The sequence below is a fragment of the Lytechinus pictus genome, chromosome 4 (assembly GCF_037042905.1).
Source record: "Lytechinus pictus isolate F3 Inbred chromosome 4, Lp3.0, whole genome shotgun sequence".
NCBI classification, from domain to species: Eukaryota; Metazoa; Echinodermata; class Echinoidea; order Temnopleuroida; family Toxopneustidae; genus Lytechinus; species Lytechinus pictus.
In genome coordinates this window covers 31,320,445-31,326,444 of record NC_087248.1, presented here as the reverse complement: position 1 = coordinate 31,326,444, position 6,000 = coordinate 31,320,445, and positions in this window count along the sequence as shown.

The following is a 6,000-nucleotide window of genomic DNA, read 5'->3' as shown; positions in this document are numbered from 1 at the left end:
TCATATTTTTTTCTCAATTGAAAAATAGTCGCATTTATGGCACAGATTTCTCTTTATTCTAACTTGTTAACGACAACAACGCAAAAAAGTGTTTATGAAATAATATAGATCATATTCTAGTGATTGGCTGAAATATAACACGGGATCAGTCATATCTTGGCTAGCGGGCAAATTTGTTAATTTTCCTTTGAACTGTCATTGATTTGAGATGAGGAAGATTTATCAAATAACAAAAATCCACGTCACTCTATCCTACAAAACATGAAAAATATAGGGCATCAAAATAATTACCGCTATTGTTTTAGCAGTTGAAATGCTGGAACTGTTCCCAAAATGGATATCGTGTTTGTAATGCCCTTGGTGGTGTGCAATCATACTGTTCACAACCAGGAAACGAAACATAATAATGACTATAGCACCATCCCAATAGGCAAATTATTCATATAAAGACCTCGTCGATCTAAAGCTGCCAAAAGAAAAAGACGATGATTGTATATTATTTAAGTGGCATTCATTTTAGTTATCCTTGTTATCTGTTTTATAGTAATTGTGATAATAAATTGCGCGTGTTTATAGAATTGGAATGCAATGAAGTCTAGCAATAATTGAAGATGGGTTCCCTTTAAACTTACTCATATCCATGGCAATCCTTACTCATATCCTGTTTTTAAACTGTGACAGATCAAGTGTGTAATATGTTTGTTAAATTGATCTTTTGTTCATGGTATATATGGTATTTTGAGTGTGGGGGGAGGGGTGGTAAGTTTCATTTCTTTGTCGAAATAGAACAATTGAATAATTACTCAACTTTTCCAGCTATATTTTTTTTTTCGTTTTTTTCTCCCCCTTCATCACATGAATTATCATTTTCTACCCGGTCACTGTACAGCTCAAGATTCTTCTATACGGTTAAAGTGAGAAATAGATATTTTCAAGAACATGATGACCCTGAAGCTTGACTTAGCATGACCCTATAAGAGGAAAATTTCCACAATTCCAGGTGTATAACAATGATCCCTGTGAACTTAGACTTCGTGATCCCAATTAACTTGTTTCGTGCCCCGCTCTGTCACTAAACTCTCTCAGACAGGCGCGGATCCATGGGGGGCCGAGGGGGCCTTGCCCCCCCCCCCTTTCGGCTAAAAAAAAGAAGAGAGGGAAAGAAAGAGAAAAAAGAGGGAAGAGGGGAAAGAAAAGAAGAAAAAGAAGAAAGGAAGAGGGGGGAAAAGGGAAGAAAAAAGAGAGAGGAAAAGGGGGGAAAGAAAAGAGGAAAGGAGAGGGGGAAAGGAAAAGGAGAAAAAAGGAGAGAGGAAGAAGGAGGAAAGAAGAAAAGAGAGAGGAAGGGGAAAAGAGAGAGGAAGAGGGGGAAGGAAGAAGAGGAGAAAAAAAAGAGAGGAAAGGGGGAAAGAAAAGAAGAAAAAGGGAAGAGGGGGAAGGAAAAGGGGAAAGAAAGAGAAGGAAAAAGAGAGGGAAAGGAAAAGGAGAAAAAAAAAGAGAGAGAGAGGAAGAGGGGAAAGGAAGAGAAGAAAAACAAAGAAGAAAAAGAGAGAGAGGAAAAAGAGGAAAGAAAAGGAGAAAAAAGAGGAAGAGAAGAAAAGGGAGGGGGGAGAGGGGGAAGAAAAAAGAGGAAGAGGGGAAAAAGGAGAGAGAGGAAGAGGGAGGAAAGAAGAGAAAAAAAAGAGAAGGGAAAGAAAAGAAGAGGGGAAAGAAAAGAAGAAAAAAAGGAGAAGAAGAGGGGAAAGAAAGAGAAAAAAAGAGGAAGTGGGGGAAGGAAGAGAAGAAAAGGGAGGGGGAGGGGGGAGAAAAAAGAGGAAGAGGGGAAAGAAGAGGGGGGGAAGAGAGAGGAAGAGGGGAAAAGGAAAAGGAGAAAAAAGGAGAAAGAAGAGAAGAAAAGAGAGAGAGAGAAAGGGGGGAAAGAAAAGAAGAAAAGGGGAGAAGAAGAGGGGGAAGGACGAGAAGAAAAAAAGAGGAAGAGGAGGAAAAAAAATGATGTTCGAACCTAAAGGGCGCCGAAATGATGTTCGCATGAATGTCAAAATGATGTTGGAACTGGGGGCCAAATTGATGTTGGAACTAGGGGGCGCCAAATTGATGTTGGAACTAGGGGGCACCAAATTGATGTTGGACCTACATGTAGGGGCGCCGAATTGATATTCGAACTAGGAGGGCGCTGAAATGATGTTCGAAGGGATGTTAAAATGATGTTCGAACTGGGGGCGCCAGATTGATACTCGAACTAGGGGGGAGGGGGCCGAATCGATGTTCGAACTAGGGGGGCGCCAAATTGATACTCGAACTAGGGGGGCTCAGAATTGATGTTGGAACTAGGGGGCGCCAAATTGATATTTCGAACTATGGGGCGCCAAAATGATGTTCGAAGGGATGTTAAAATGATGTTCGAACTGGGGGCGCCAAATTGATACTCGAACTAGGGGGGGGGGGGCGAATCGATATTCGAGCTAGGGGGGCGCCAAACTGATACTCAAACTAGGGGGCGCCGAATTGATGTTCGAACTAGGGGGCGCCAAATTGATACTCGAGCTAGGGGGCGAAATGATATTCGAACAAGGGAAGCCAAATTGAGTTCAAAGGGATGCCAAAATGATGTTCGAACGGGGGGGGGGGGGGGCGAATTGATGATCGACCTACATGTAGGGGCGCCGAATTGATACTCGAACTAGGGGGGCTAAGAATTGATGTTGGAACTAGGGGACGCCAAATTGATACTCGAACTATGGGGCGCCAAAATGATGTTGGACCTACATGTAGGGGCGCCGAATTGATATTCGATCTAGGAGGGCGCCAAAATGATGTTCGAAGGGATGTTAAAATGAGGTTCGAACTGGGGGCGCAAAATTTATGTTCGACATCGGGGGGCGCCGATTGAATGTTCGAACTAGGGGCGCCAAATTGATGTTCGAACTAGGGGGTGCCGAATTGCTATTCGAACTTGGGGCGCCAAATTGATGTTCGAACGAGGGGGGCGCCAAATTGATGTAAGAACTAGGCGGCGCTAAAATGACGTTGGAACTATGGGGCGCCGAATTGATGTTTGAACAAGGGGGAGGTGGTGAATAAATTTTCGAACTAGATGGGGGCGCCAAATTGATGTTTGAACTGGGAGGGGCGCCGAATTGATGTTCAAACTAGCGGGGCGCCAAATTGATGTTCGAACTAGGGGAGCGCTAATTTGATGTTTGACCATAAGGCGACAAATACATGTTTCAGAAGGGGGAGGGCAAAGTGATATTTCACATGACGCCAAATTCATGTTCAACCGAGGGCGCCAAATTGACCTTGAAATTAGGGGGCTCCATGCAAATTCATGTTCGACCGGGGGCGCAACATTGCTCGTATTGCCTGTTTATAGTGAAATTTATTTCCTGCCCAAAAAGGTTAAATTAATGCGGCTGATTTAAAATATCCCGTTTTTACGATAATAGACAAAAATCAATGTGCTCGATTTTGAAGTTTGTTTGGCGAGATATGTATCCTGTTCAGGGTCAGAAAAGGGGTTAGTATCAAATTCAGCTGGCGCTACGCGCTCGCAATATTTGATTAGTGAGGTGTGTATCCTCTCCATCGATCACACGTACATAAGTCCTTAAAATGTTAGTGTTTTCCAAGTCAATATACATAGGCCGATCCAGGGGGCAAAGTTTCGCCCATGGTGGCGAAAAAAAAGGAAAGAAAAAGAAAAAAAAGACGAAGAGAAAAAGGAAAAACTTTTAGAATAGGAATTATACCTTAAAAGAGTCCTTCTTAAGTCAGTATATAAAAAAAATGAGCTCGCGCTTCGCGCTCGCATCACTGTTTAATTATATACGCATCCTGACCTCACAGTTTTTTTTTATGCGAACGAGAAGCACAAGCTTAAAATATTTTATATTTTAATCTAACAACTGAAAATGTCCTTTTCATTTCATCATTAAAAAAGTTGTCGGCTAGCGCTTCGCGCTCGCATTCATTTCTTAAAGGACAAGTCCACCCCCCAAAAAAATGTTGATTTGAATAAATAGAGAAAAATCAAACAAGCATTATGCTGAAAATGTCATCAAAATCGGATGTAAAATAAGAAAATTATGACATTTTAAAATTGTGCTTATTTTTCACAAAACAGTGATATGCACAACTCAGTGACATGCAAATGAGACAGTCGATGATGTCCCTTACTCACTAATTCCTTTGTTTCTTATTGTTAGAATTATACAATATTTCATTTTTTACAGATTTTACAATATGGACCAACTTGATTGAACCATTTAGTATTAAACAATGCTAATTGCTCATGTTCAGGGAGGAATTAATCGTTGTTTCACACGACAACGGAGAAAATTGAATATTTCAGATTTCATATACTAAAATACAAAAAGAAGTAGTGAGTGAGTGATGTCATCAGTCTCCTCATTTGCATACCGACAAGAATGTGAATATAACTGGTTTGTGAAATTAAGCGAAACTTTAAAATGTTGTAGGCCTACCTATTATCTTTGTGTATTTCATATAAGATTCTCAAAATATTCCTTTTCAGGTGTCTCGATTGTCAAAAATGAAGGCCTATGAGCTAGCGCTGTGCGCTCGCATTTCGATTGGTGAGTTCTGTATACCTATACAGTGGCGTAACTACCAGGGGACATGGGGGGCACGTGCCCCCCCCCCCCCCCCAATCGGCTGCCCCCCCCAAAAAAAAATATTTAAAAAATATTTAAAAAACGGGGAAAAGGAGAAAAAGAGGGAGAAAGGAAAAGAAACGTAATGTGGAAAGAAGAAATTATTGTTTATTATAATGTTATATTATATCATAATTATGTTGCATAAGAAGCATTTTTTTCATGACTTTATGAAACAGTTTGTTCAGGGCTTATGTCTTCATTGTTCCTGGTGCTCGCATAGACTGTTTAACGAGATGTATAATCCTGTTGTACTAAAACCTCCCGTTTTCAAATCAATATACACCAAATATATTTCCTCGCAATTCGAGTTATTGTTTTATGTAGTGACATTTGCTTCTTTTTCATGACTACTTAAAGTGATTGCCCAATTTTAAGGTCTTAATATAAAACATTTCCTGTCCGTGCTAACGTTCGCATTAGTTGATTGGTGAGATGTCTGCTCATCATGAATTCCTAAAATTAGTCCTTATAAAATGTCAATTTTTCTGATCTAAGTATCAAAAAATTTTAGCTCGCGCTTCGCGCTCGCATCATTTGGTTAGTGAAATACGTAAGAACTTAGTGAATTCCTACAAACAAGCCTTAGAATGCCCCTCTTCAGGTCTGAATTTCATAAATTTTCAGCTCGCGCTTCGCACTCGCAGTATTTAATTAGTGAGATGCGTATGATAATCAGGATTACAATGACTACAAAAAGTGATTCATACGTTTAGATGTAATTCTAACAAAATCAGCAAAGGATGCCACTATCATTAGATGACTATGCTGAGATATTCATACTCTAATAATGGATACCTAAAATATAGTCCTTAAAATGTCCCTGTTTGGGTTCAATATAAACAAAAATTTCAGCTCGCGCTTCGCGCTCGCATTGTTTATTTAGCGAGACAGGTACGTATCACGATTACAAAAAATGTGCTTATAATGTCCCTTTTAGGTCTGATTATCGAAAATTTTCAGCTCGCGCTTCGCGCTCGCAATATTTAATCAGTGAGATACTTATCCGTTTAATGGCATTGCATGTCCTTAGAATTTCTCTATTAGGTCAGCATACCTGCCAACTGAGCGCACTCCCTAAGTGACATCACATTTGTGGTGGTGCCCCTCCCCCCAATGCCGTGACCCACGGTACGCCACTGTACCTATATATTCTATAACAAACTACTTGAATCCCCCCCCCCCCATTTAAAAATTTCGGATCGCGATTTGCGCTCGCATTATTTGCTATAAATGTATCAACCCATGAATGCTGTTCATGATTACAAAAAATATAAAATATCCAGTTTGTCAGGCCTCATGCACTGTCAACAAATTTCACGCACTCATT